This window comes from Sinohyriopsis cumingii, chromosome 18, assembly GCF_028554795.1.
Source record: "Sinohyriopsis cumingii isolate HCF-2022 chromosome 18, ASM2855479v2, whole genome shotgun sequence".
NCBI lineage: Eukaryota > Metazoa > Mollusca > Bivalvia > Unionida > Unionidae > Sinohyriopsis > Sinohyriopsis cumingii.
Genome location: NC_142978.1, coordinates 10,146,178 through 10,160,051, shown reverse-complemented (window position 1 = coordinate 10,160,051; position 13,874 = coordinate 10,146,178). Strand labels below are relative to the sequence as shown.

The following is a 13,874-nucleotide window of genomic DNA, read 5'->3' as shown; positions in this document are numbered from 1 at the left end:
GTTCTCCTTATTAGAATGTGTTCTTTATATGATGAACAATGTTTTTATAAGCACGATTCGTTATTAGGGGGAGCAGTGTCCTTTATGAAAAAGAGTCTTTTTTAGGAATAACATGTCCTATGTGAACTTGTATTTTAGGGGTATCTATGTTCTTTATGAACAAATGTACTTTTTGAGAGGAGCATTGTATTTGATATCAGGAATTCCTTTCTGGAAGAAATTGTCCTTCATTTGCATGTGTCCTAGTTAGAAGAAACTATATATGTCATAATAATTAAACGTTTGTAAGGACATTCTTACTTATACGGAGATTTAATTATATAGGTAAAGAATGTGACTTTTGTAAGCATGATTTCCTTTCATAGGAAGAACATCGTTTTCATGAAGAAATGTCCATGTTTAAGAGAAATGTTGTCCTTATTGAGTGTGTGATTTAGGAAGTATAGTCTCCTGAATATTCAGACAGTATCTCTACGCAGGTGTCTTTAGCAGGTTTTTCAGTATAGTAATAGAACTGACCAACTTGTTCTTGCATCTCATCGAGATTTCTTTCCATTAGAATTATCCGTATCAGTATGCAACACAGAGCAATTGAAAATATTTGTGGAATGAATTCGCATTTGTGTCTAGCATATTAAGGGGGTTGAATAATCCACTAGGTTGATATACGTATATGCCCGTATGGGTGAAAATGTATATAATTTAAATGATGATGATTCACTAGGTTAGCAGCAGAGAGGGCGAACAGCCTCTAATTGACTTACTCTCTAATCGAAAAAACAAGCCTTCCTGAAAATCGCAAAAACATTCGCAAATAAAAGGATCGCAGGGTTGACTGGGGACGTCGTGGCTGCACCATCGTTGCTGCTATCAATTAAAATAAAATTATAGCAAATAATTGCAACAGCGCAAGAATCTTACACAGCTAGATTAGCTCGAGAACGACTAGAAGCAAATAAGAAATATCTTCCGTTGAGAGATGCTCTTAAGCAAATATTGCAATCGCGTCAAGAATCGCAATTGAATTCGCAACGGGTACAGAACGATAATTTAAACCTATCACAGCAGTTACTGAAGGTCTTATTTCATCAGTGAAACAAACCGCTGAGCAAACTGAAAAAAATAACGGCGAGGGCTAAGAAAACAAAGAAGATTTTACGAGAACTGCCGGCTTAAATAGCTGCAGCTCAACCTCTACCGGTTGGTGAAGAAATACAACAAATATTTGATAGTATTGATCAAGTCCGCAAGGAGGTCAGTGATGTAAAGAAACTTGTTACGCCAGAATCAAAACCACCTTTAAAACCACCAGCTCAATCTACCAACAAGGGTTAAAGACAACTTCAGGAGAATTCTAGGTTGATTGATGCTTATCAAGTTCGTGATACATTATTACATCCAAACACCGCCGATGTTTCGAGAAATTGAAAATATACAAAAACAACACTAGTAAATACAAGGATAAATTCCCGCAATTTGAGAAATGAAGTTGACGAGATAAAACAAAAACATTCGTTACCAGGAGATATTTTATCATCAAAGAAGAACTTCATTCGCTCCACCTCGTATTGAGGAGGACAATTTTTACGATGCACCTGGCACCGGTGCTAGTGGTAGCGGTTTTACGGGAAGTGGTTTTCTTGTCCAAACAATATAATTCTCGGAAATAATTAATGAAGCAGGTGATATTTGTCGACGATTATTTCAAGGCGGTAGTATGGATATTAATGTGTATCGGGAACTTATTCATGAAATCATGGACGGCTACCACAGCGATTAAACGAATAACTATGAAACAAGATGATTATACACAAGAACGGCCACCGCAGACCCGAGATGGTGAGAGTAGTAAACTCACAATTACCCGTTTACAACTCATATTACGGAGATGGACTCGGTGATGTTGTTCCTGGATTATTTACAAGGATAGCTCCCAACTCAGCACGAATCGCAAACCAATTATCAGTGAAAGCCATCGGCGTTTTTCGTGAAAAAGCTCCTGGTGTAATCAGCGACGGTGCTGGTAAAGCGTTCACTGCAGTCAAAGAAAGAATAGCACAATTAATACGCAGACGAAAGATGGTTCAGCAAGAACCAGTAAAATTACCAAGCACCGAAGTTATTCCCACAAATGTAAGTAAAATATTAAATCAAGCCGCAAATCAAAAACTAGCAGACTTGATAAGACAAGGAGAACCTAGCGAAACAAACACAAGTTTTATTTAGGGAAATGTCTTCGTAGGTTTGGAAAAACGACAATACAATATGATGTTCAAACGCATCTCCGACACATCATTCAATATGGATGAAACAATTCACAAAGATGAATCCGTGCGTGATTATCAATTTTATTCTTATGACGCACGCGTACCTAATGCACGAGGAAGAATTGAATTCCAAGTCCATGATACAAGTAGATATTTTCTACCCTCCGAGGCGTTTATTGACGTAGAAGGTGAGCTTGTAAAAGATGCCTTTGCCAATACACCATACGACGCCTAGGCTATGGTTTGGTTTTGTTAATATTGGTATTATGGCGTTATTTGACAGCGCCACCTACATGATTGATGGATAAAACATCGACACAATTCAGAAGGATGTTGATATTGCCACAACAATAATAGGGCCAGCAAGATATTCTGACAATTATTCGAGATGGGCTGGTCCGTCGATGATGTTTTTCAAAGATAATTCTGATCATCCTGATCACAGGCAATTTCTTCGAGTACAAGTACCACGAGATACCGCGAATGCCCCACAACCACCTGGAGCGATATATAGACCAGATGCTGCAAAGCACCAACGACGATTACAATCTTGGATTTGCTACGCGTAAAAACATGTAGAAGATTTTCATGGCGATTCCACCGTCACATATCCTTGGAATTTGCAGAATTGTAAGAAAAGTTATCGTTGGAGCGAAACACGCAGTTGTGCTTGTACGGAAATGTAACTATTATGATGCTATTTGGCGTGCTGGTGGAGCTGCTGCTATTAAGCTGAACCTGTTTAAACTTTCACTGCGAATGACTTTAATGACTCAGTCGATCGCTGACGAAGAACAATTACTTTCGTTAATGAACAAAGGCGGGAAGTCATTGCTGTCAAGGCTCACAGTGTCCACGGATAGCATTCAGAGACATATTACCGGAATACTAACGTTGTAAATAGCAACTAACCTAGGTGTTTCTGCACCAAGACACATTTTGTTGCGCTGCAAAATACTGATCGGCTAGGTAGTCAAGAACGCAGTCACAAGATATTCAACCCACTTGGAGTCAGTGAGGTTTCTTTACAAATAAACGGACACAAAGAACCATCCAAAGATATAATCTTGAATTTCGAAAATAATAGTGTTGCGCGCGCGTATCATCGATTGCTGTCGTATATGGGACGTGATCAAAATATAGACACTGATTTACAAATCTCACGGTTTGATTTTAAAGGACTGTATCAGATCTATTGCTTTTAACTGGATCTGGATTTATTCAGACAATATGTCGTTGATATATACTTCAGAGCTAGAGTAGATCCAGGTGGTGTTAATTACTAAACACTCGTGGTTATAATTAGCGACAAGGAACAATCGTGGTTATAATTAGCGACAAGGAAATGTTGCTTGAAGGCACTGGTGGTCGAATGAAACTCTTTACCGAACCAGTGGAAAATATGTAACGATTTAAAAACACGAGTATTTTATAAAAATGTCTTACCGCCACGTTAGTGTCAGTCTGATTCTTGGTCAGATTAGAAAACTACAATCCGCCTCAGTCAATTAAACAGGAACCAGAAATACTCTAAAGCACGATCAAATCACAGACGTTGAAAATAAACTGCCGTTGACAGCGTGTCAACTTAAGCACCTCGATAAAGCCAGAAAAACAAAAACTGGAATACGACTTAAACTTTCCACTGGTGTCATCAGCTACACCGCTAAGACCAGAGGTATCTTTCCGTTACTCGCCGCATTACCAGCACTAATATCCGCTGAAGCCCAGCCGTTGTAAAAGTGGACGCGCTAGGTGCTGGTGGAACCGCTGCTGGAATGGGATTAAAAAAGCAACGAGAAAGGGCTTAAGCCTTCCAGGAACTTATCCTCGAGGAAATGGTCTGAGACTTCCAGAAACCCTGCGTTAAATTTCGCCGATGCCAAATTTTGACTTACTAATTGCTGCCAAGTAACTTTTTAAAAAAAAAATATAGAGGTGTTTTTATGCACGATCAGTTACCGCAGCGACAAAACAACACCGAGACGAGTATTATTAATCTCAATAATAGTACCGGTTTAGGAACTCGATGGGTAGCATACGCAATTGATCCGCGTAGAATTGTTTATTTTAACTCGTACGGGTTAACTCCACCGCAGAAATGTATGCGCTATGTCTCTGCGGACGAAGTCATACACAGAGTACTAATCTGGTTGACTTTGTCTCATGGCTCGAGCCACTACGCATTCAAAAACTAAATGCCATCGAGTGTCGAAAATATTAATTATTTCAACAAAGAGAAATATATGCAATTCAACCGTTATTACTGAGATAAATACCTTAACTACGGTAGTGCGAAATCACGCAACAAAACCCTTTGAAATTATGACGAAACATAAATTTATTTTGGTTTTACAATATGCAATATATACCATGCGCCAAAGTTCTCTAGCTGTTGATCCAATTTGGAACATTTTGCTCAACTGTGAATTTAAAATTAATAACTTTAAAGTTTCGAAATGCTTACACTGTCACACCTCTCTCTACTTTCTAACTTCCCTCCCCCTCTACTCTGTACATTGAGAGGATATATATAAATATTGCTAACTTTGTACCATAGCTTGCGAGACTACACATTCAAAACTAAATGCCATCGAGTATCGAAAACACTAATTGTTAAAACAAAGACAACAAAAATAAATGCAATTCAACCTTAATTACTGAGATAAAATCTGTAACTACGATAGTACGAAATCACGAAGAAAAACTTTGAAATTGAAACTAAACATACATACTGGCAAATGCAGGAATAATGCACCAATACAACTCCACGATATCGTAAACATTACACAGTTAATGAAGAACGATTCTACAAAAATAGAATAGCTGTAAAACAAGGTTTGATTTAAAACAGTACACAAGGAGATAACAGATGAAGTTGCTGTTTTTAATTAAAAAGAGAAATAGAAAATTTTCACATTGATATGCAATAGTATATATATGATTAGATATATTCAAGATATATAGTATATTGCCGAGGTTCCGGTAGTAGGTGGAATTCTTGATGGTTTAATCATAACGCACACAGATAATGTAGTAAGCGTTCAGTTCCCTCTGGAAGTATTTATCCCACTGGCTAATTAAAAACAAACTAGTGTTCCAGGCTCTCATACATTAACTGATTGTGGTAACACATTAAATGGAGTAAAAAGAAAGTAACAGATGCTGAATGTAAACAATGGTGAATTGTACAATCTACTTAAACATTAACAAGCCATCGAGATAAAGGTTTCCATCAAAAGGGTCAATATTACTCGCGTTCATTACAAGTAACATTTAAACAGTCTTGACATGCATATTAAAAATGTCACGATGGCTAAAATTGCATTTCCCGTCATTTTTCAAAACTGCCATTGTAAAGCCTCTGCTGAAGAAACCAACACTAGAACATAACGATTTAAAGAACTACAGCCAAGTTTATAATCTCCCATTCATGTCCAAAATCTTAGAAAAGGTTGTTCTATCCCAGCTTGTATTTCATCTGAATTCAAGCAGTATTTTCAGCAATGTAAAATCTGCATATTGCCCTTGTCACAGTACTGAAACTACTCTTCTAAAAGTAGTTAATGACATTCTCTCTGCTTTGGATAGCGAAAATATTACAGTCCTCACCTTCCTTGATTTGTCTGCAGCATTTGACACAATGGACCATGATATATTACTTCAACGTCTCCATTATGCATTTGGCATTCATGATACAGCCTTCCTGTGGCTCAATACCGGGGCCCAGCAACGTGGAATGAATTGACCACTGAACTATGACACAGTTCCTTCTCCCTGAAATTTAAGAAAGGGTCAATAAGGCGGTTGGTCAGACATTAAATGGTTTATTTGAACTCAAAATATGAAACGGTCTTGGGACTTGAACGGGCGATGAATCAATGCGATTAGAGCATTAAATCGGCCATGTTTGAAGCAAATGGACAGAGACTCTCTTTCTTTTCTCTCTCTCTCTCACTCGCACACAATATATATATATATATATATATATATATATATATATATATATATATATATATATATATATATATATATATATATATATATATATATATATATATATATATATACATATATATATATATATATATATTGTGTGTGTGTGTGTGTGTGGTTGCAAACAAAATAAAATTCTTTTGTTCCCAAAATCGAACCCTCCGTTTTGTGTACAAATCTGACATCCATGCAAGGTGATTGTTTAAGGTAGTACATTTTTAGCAAGTTATTATTTAGTCCTTTATTTGTACCTAACTAGCGTTTAACAAATGTCCGACATTGAAATACATATACAAAGTTTATCCTAAAATAAAATTCATTTTGATCAAACAATGTTAATATTGGATCTGTTTGTTGATTTGCAAAGGAGAGCTCATTAATTTTGTGTCTAACATCAATACAGTTCATTGTTGTGGAAACTGTAATATATGTGATTTCATGTTCAAATACATCGTTCGGGAAGAAGAAAGGAAATTATTCGGAATTTGGAAATACAAATTTTCAGTCAATCCTTACCAGTGAAGAACGGTATGAATTCGTCTAGTCTCAGCAATCTTCCCTCCTCACTGACGAACCTCTCAGGTCTGAAGTTCTCAGGATCACCCCGAATTCTATGATCCGACAGAACAGAGTGGATTTCTGGTAAAATTCGCATGCCTTTGGGAATGTTGTAACCACGAATGCAAACGTCCGTCACTGGAGCATGTGCTATGCTTAAAATGATGATGGTGGACATTCTTAAGACTTCCGTTATGAATGCCTCGGTATAAACCAGGCTCTGCTTATCCTGCATCGATGGGCGTCTCTCAATCCCAACCTTTTCTTTAATTTCTTCTAAGATCCGATTTTGTATATCAGGTCTTGTTGCCAAGTAGAATGAAACCCATGTGATTGTGGTTGATGTAGTCTCCGTTCTCGCATTAAAAAGATCCATTACTATAGCTGCTAAATAATCCCCTGAAAGACGAAAGTATATCATTGAATGCAAGATAATACACATGTGTTGGTAATTAAGGTCAAAGCGTGTTATGTCAAATTCATGACGTTGCCCTCACATCACATGACCACTCATGCCCGCCAATCATAGTTATTATGAGACGAAACTATTAGAGGTTAATTGTGTAGATTAGAAGACTTCAGCGTTGATCAATAACCAAACAACTGGTTATTATATACACGTTTCCGAAATGTGACATAACCATCGATGTCTTTACAAGTTCTGGCACTAGCAAGAAACAAGTATGAAACGAGTATAGATACAAGCACATACGCATCCACTATCCACTAAACAATGTCATGATTTATATCAACGCTCGCGTGGTAAACAAGCCGACCACTATTAAAAGCTTTTTATTACACACACCATTTAAGGTTTTAGCCAGGTAACTATTATTGAGTGTAATTGGGTCGACATTGTTTAAAGACAAATTTTACAAAATGTTGCAGATATACTTGCAACTGATTATTCAGACTTCGCGACTATCTATTCAAATGCCATTTGCCTACTTTTTCAGATCACGATAAATGAATTACTTATGCTACATGATATATACGCACATGACTGTGATTTTGCTGGCGTTGTGTGTTGGGTTTGATTCTAGATTATGTCTTAAAGGTGGTAACTGAGAATAGCGGCATATTCATCTGTCCTTAACAGAAACATCTGTCCGCAAGTATTATTGCGTACTGACGAAGACTCACCGAATTTATGATTGTAGCAATAAACGACAACATGAACTAAAGCAACTCGGGCGAGAGCGTGGAATACAAACCAAGGAGAATGAGACAAGCTGACATACTTGTAATTGTCTGACTTTCTCCAGAGGCGCCTCAGTTAACCGTGAAGCAACTACCTCAAATAGCATCGCAGTATTATATCAAGATTCCCACGTCGGATATGCAGGCCGTAAAAACACATGTGGTTGGTAATGATTGAGAACGTCTTCCCAGTATTCAGCTGTTATTGTGACTGATTCACTTACTGCAGATATTATTTCGAAATTTAGCAACCTTAGCAGTGACTGTTTAAAGATCGCATACCAAATCAGAGATGCTTACAATCGATCATTCAGTTAATTCACCTGCAAAGGAGTGTCCGTACAAATATATGCGTGGATGTACAAGTCTGCTGAAACCCCGTTACCACCCACAGAGGCAATCCTTTTGCGGTTGTCTCCTGAAGTATGTCCACAAAAGACATCGTGAACTCAAACAATGCATTGTCAGCCTTTTGCTTGCAAAACCCTTGGCAACTATCATGATCTATATTTGAAAGCAGATGTATTTGAGGAGATCTGGGGTACGGTCATTCTCGAGTACAAGCATTAAACAGCTCTCATCTTTCTTCACCAGAATTGGCTTTGCGTGGACGAACTGTTGAATGAAACGTGCGTCCAGCTGAAGTTGTTGAATGCATTTACAAACTTCTGTTTGTGAAACGTTGATTTTGTGATGCGATTTTGATGGCGAGCCACCCATACGCTGATTCCCCCAATCCACTATTGTACGGACACGATCCCTCTGTCCCAAACGATTCCGTCATCTACTTGAAACATGCAACTTGTAGGCGATAATGCATGTCCTGCCGGTCGGTGAACTTAAATGGAATGATCATCGCTGCAAGTGAATAATACAGACGAGAGTATAATGAAAACAGAGACATCGGATGAATCATTATATTGACCTGTAATACCTTGGAACATATTCAGAGCAGACAAAATTATTACCCACTGGCCCAAAACACTGTATAAAAGCAGATGTATTTGAGGAGATCTGGTATATGGCCATTCGCGAGTAGAAGCATTAAACGCTCACATCTTTCTTCATCAGAACTGGATTGGCTTAGGACGCATTGTTGAATAAAATGTGTGTCCAGTTAGAGTTTTTTAATGCATTTACCAAAATCTATTTGTCTGTGTATCTAAAAATGTATGCTATACTCCCTCAAAAACCCAAGCCAAAGCAATTCCGGTGACGAAAGATGTGAACGGTTTAATTTCTGTACTCGCGAATGACCGTAACCCAAATTGCCCAAACGCATCTGCTTTCAATTATAGATTATAATAGTTGTCAAGAGTTTTACAAGCAAAAGGCTGACAAATATTCGACAAAATATCCTTGTGTAAGTGCGGAATTATAAATGATACCTGACGCAGGTTTACGAAACGCATCAAACTCGTTATGTTCCAGAGAACTAACAGCGGCTATGTGGTACTAAACCTCCAACCTGCGATTGTGTATGTGCATAATGAAAATTCCACCGAGTGTTACCTTACTGCTAAGCTCATGATTGGCGCCCTGCATTCCACTGAATATGCACCTGTGTACAACGGTAACGGAATAATTAGAAAAGAACATTTTATTAACGCAAATGCAATGCCTTGTTCGGATAAACAATATAGAACATATGCCAACGGATGAGAATTGACCTTGTTCGGAACAACGAATAAGATAAACAAAACATGGATATTAGCGAACGGCATTCGAGTCCCGGAAGATATTCTATGAAATCCACATTGCCATACACAGATCGAAAATAAAGCTAACGAAACTAACGAAGTTTATTTCCGTTTTCGTATTGAAACTGCTTATGAATGCAAGATAACCCCGCAATAATATCACTCCGAGACCGACACAAGAGCACAGACGTTATATACTTATCTATGTAACACAATCATACGCAAACGTGCCTTTGGTGACCAGAGGCAACTGTAACACGCCATAGTTATTTCGAGGTTTGACGCGCACGGCCTCGCAAACACACAATGGAGCATGCGTGCACCCGCCCAATGAGACTGTGTCGAGATTTCTTTGAGGAAGTCACACAGGACCCGTATAGTTTCTTCACCATCGACTTGATCAGAACTTCAGAAAAATATTGATTCGGTTTGTACATAACAATTTTAAATGACCATCATAAATATAATGTCGAAACCTGCCATCAATATCATAACAGAGTATTGGGAGCGAATACAGAAAGCTGCAGACAAACGCCAGGCAACGATCCATACTGTTATATTCGTTACAATAATGGCAGACTACATTGACATATTGGAGAGCGGGCTTTGAACCAACGTTTGCAGCGGTAGCTAAACACATGAAACGTCGGAAGAGGCGAACAAAGTTGCGGCAAGAATCGAAATAGATGAAGAATTGGATCTGCTCTTCATGGCAGCCTACACTCTTCAATCCCTGCCAAGGACTCTTGAAGGAGTAGAACAAATAGTTTTGAGCATTGATAGAAGCAAATAATGAAGAAACCGATGATGTATTTAGATGAACTTTCTGTCAATGATGAACCGTGCTTTTGTCTCAATGGTTACAACCTCATCAACGAAATCAGAATTGTATGTTACTTGCCCATACAAATCACCGCATTGTACGTTCGCACACTCCAGATCGCACTAGCTTAGTATTGTGGCCCTATGGTCTTAAACTAATTAACAGGAAAAGTGAATACAAAAACGTTTTTTGACAAATAAAAAAGAACGTACATTATGGTGAATAAAATTAGAATTGGTCCTAAAAGTTATATTGCAAGTATCAAAGTATTCTAAATGCGTTCCAGTGTTATTCCGAATGAAGTCCAATATATTTTGCAGATGTGCCAATATGCCTGATGTATCTTAATAATATAGTCCAAAATTGCATTGAATGAACTCACGGCTATGTCAAGGAGCTATTTCCACGTCTTTTGAGTTGGACCAACATTACGGAACAAAAGAAACATCTCTATGTTATTTAACAAAGAAAATCGGGCCCGTGCCACGTTTATTCAGCGAGGAAAAGAATGATCGTTTCAGACATTATTCCATGGCCTAATCAGTATGGTTTTATATAGACGTAAAACCAGGCCTGAATAATGCACAATCGCCTGGTTCACCTGAAAGAGGAACGGATGACTTTTGTATAAGTAACAGCAATAATCGGATAGTGTGTTTGTGTGCTGCACCTGAAGAATGCCGACCCAAGCAATAATACTAATAATCACATTATTAATAGAAAAAATATTGCAGACCCTCTTTGTTACCTACATGTAAGCATATTCGAAGCAGAACAGCATCTATGAGATTAAATCAGCAATAGAATGAAAACACATGTATTTACTGGTAGATGATATTTGCGGAAGCTGGTTGTGGCGGAAATTGCAGCCACGGCAAATATTATAGAAATCTCGTTGATGTAACCATATCAATATTAATCAGTTGTACTAGCAGCGCTGGTAAAATAATTCATTACGGCTTCATTTGCGACTCTGACCACAGATACTGAACAACCTCGATTTACAGACAGTGAAATTCGGGTAAAGGTTCAAATGTTTTTTTTTTAGCGAAATGAGATCTTCACGTAAGAGGCTGCACCGTATGGCTTCGGGATTTGGAACCATAATCATCAGTGGTATAGTGGTATGATAATGAAGGTTTATATAAATGCTGATATTGGTTAACTTCTTCTACCCCAAATAAATATCTTCTTGTATGGCCGCCGCAAAGAAACACTTTTTGTCGGATTAGCGCGCGAGCTCACGTACATGCGTTTGTGATGTGAAGACATTGTCATGCGAGGTGTTGGTGGGAAATAAAAGTCTTTTACCAAGCTCGTAAAAAGAATCGCAAATCTGTATTACTATAATAATACTTTACGACATTCTTCAAAGACTTGTTTTGTTTGTCAAGAACCTGAAAACAAATTTCCTAATGCTATATATTATTACAGACATGTCATCCGTACATTATTGGAAATGGTGTTATGTTGATATAAATATAGAAGATATGCTATCCGCAAATTCCAAATAGTCGCAATGCCTCGTAAGTCTTATGAATATTCATTAAGGGGTAACTAATCTTCATATAATGGCATATGGTTCATACAGGGGAAAACGTGATGAACCAAAGAGACAGAGATTTCGGAAGGAGCTAGAATTACATAATCTGTGATTATTTACTCCACGTCGTTAATAATTGACAACATAATATATGCTGTTACTTTTACTTTTTCACAGTCTGTTAATTGTAACGAAAGTGAATCACACTTAAACGGAACATATCAATAAGACCTGTTGTAGTGGACTCAAATGTTTTATTTCAGGATCCTGAATAACCCTGGATAAAACTGAAACCATTAATGAGTTAAACATTCCGAACTAAGTTTCAGCAAAGATAACTATTATGTGAAAGAATTAGTGATAGAACCAAACACTTTAAGTGCATTTGCATTATTATCTATTGATTAGCCTGCAGATAGTAAAGTAAACATGGGTTGGATATAAATTGCAATATTCTTTTCTCTCCTCTCTCGAAAGCAAGAATGCAACAAGAAGTATATTATATAGTGTAAGAGGTCCAAACAGAACGCGTTTTTTTTTTTGGATAGTGGACAATGGCGATAGAGATAAAGCATTTTCTCAAGATTCGCATTACAAATATTAGCTTTTGATCTTGCGTTATATGCAATATTTCCATTTTCAAATTAAAGAAGGGACCTCTTTCCCCAGTCACTTTACATACATGGTCAGTATCTGAGTGAGAGGCAACTTAACGAAGGGTTTAGAAAGCTAGAACACCCAGAGGTCAAGGAAATGAGCATAATCAACATCTACAGAATGGATGATGGCTAGATATTTACATGAAAGCTCATTTAATATTTACAAAATCGAGTTAATTTGGAGCGGATATGACAAATATATTTGTTCATCGTAGAAATACGTGAAAACGAAAAGATGTATACGTTTCAATTTGCATTTCTTGTGAGCAAAGTGTCATGCGGACTTTTTTCAATAAAAATACATGTGTGTATTAGTGCTTGTAAATAATTGGCTTGCATCAATGACACACAATAAAACATGAGATGCACAAATAGCATCATATTTTCTTTGCATAAACCCACTTTAATATATTTTGTCTGAAGACACTAACTGAATCGAATTGTCACATTGAATAACATAATATTTCGGTAAAGAAGGATTTTCCCATGAAATAAATTTAATTCAAATTGAATATTTTAATTTTGCAATCAGAGCTAAGGAGGGTGTATGTTTTTTTCAATAGAACAATGCTTCAGCAAACTAGTGCAGCACACTAAGAGAGCATATGGGTCATTCACAAACCTCAAAATGACATTGTCCTATATGATGTAACAAATACCAAATCATCATTGGTAATTGCAATGTCTTCCTCAAAATTGAATAAACGTACACGACCCTTATTCTAGAGAAGGGCACCTGTAAATTTAACCAGAGGGAAAGGTAACCTGATAACCCTTTTTATTCCAATAAACTTATGCTTGAAAAAATCATCAACAACCTCATGTGCACATGACTGAGTGATATGTAACAACGTATTGAAATAAGCAGTACATTTAACCCACTTCAGCCACGATGAGAGGTATTGAGGGGTAGTCGTCTACTAGATCCAGGAACTGGACTAGTCAGCTTCAGATAGTCTTAGCGTATGTGCTGGGTCCACAGAGAGGACGGATGATAATGTTTTGATTGGATACTGACGGCATCATGTTCTTGGCGACGACACCGATTTGCGTCATAAAGACCGCAGTGGTATCTGATTAAGACTGAATGTATATTAGATCAACAGAGGGTATGTGATACATTGACTC

The 13,874-nt window shown here is 37.5% G+C and overlaps 1 pseudogene; it reads right to left on the bottom strand.

The window, feature by feature from the left end:
- Window positions 1-6,768: 6,768 nt before the first annotated feature.
- On the bottom strand, window positions 6,769-7,197 carry LOC149776058 (cytochrome P450 2U1 pseudogene; annotated as a pseudogene).
- Window positions 7,198-13,874: the final 6,677 nt, after the last annotated feature.